Genomic DNA, 316 nt, shown 5'->3' with positions numbered 1-316 from the left:
TGGGCCGTTTTCGAAGGCGCAGGAAGGGACCTCTCCCGGGCAGGTGCTCTGGTTCCGTGATGAGGAAGGGAGAGGCCGGGAGCCCTGTCGCCAAGTCGTAAGGGATCGAAAGCGCCTACCTTTGGCCCTTTCCGCCCTCCCCCTGCTCTGGTTCAGTACCTCAAAAGCCCGGAGCCCGAAGGGACAGGACGGCGGGCCTGTCCCCCTTCTCTGCGCTGGGTTCCTGTGAGCGGGACAGACGGACAGCACAGCGTGCCGGTCCGAGGTACTGGGAAAGGGATGCGAGTGGACTGTGGAGTCATTCGTCTCCGTGCTG

The sequence above is a fragment of the Pteropus vampyrus genome, unplaced genomic scaffold (genome assembly GCF_000151845.1).
Source record: "Pteropus vampyrus isolate Shadow unplaced genomic scaffold, Pvam_2.0 Scaffold1608, whole genome shotgun sequence".
Taxonomy (NCBI): domain Eukaryota; kingdom Metazoa; phylum Chordata; class Mammalia; order Chiroptera; family Pteropodidae; genus Pteropus; species Pteropus vampyrus.
This window is presented reverse-complemented; position numbering follows the sequence as displayed.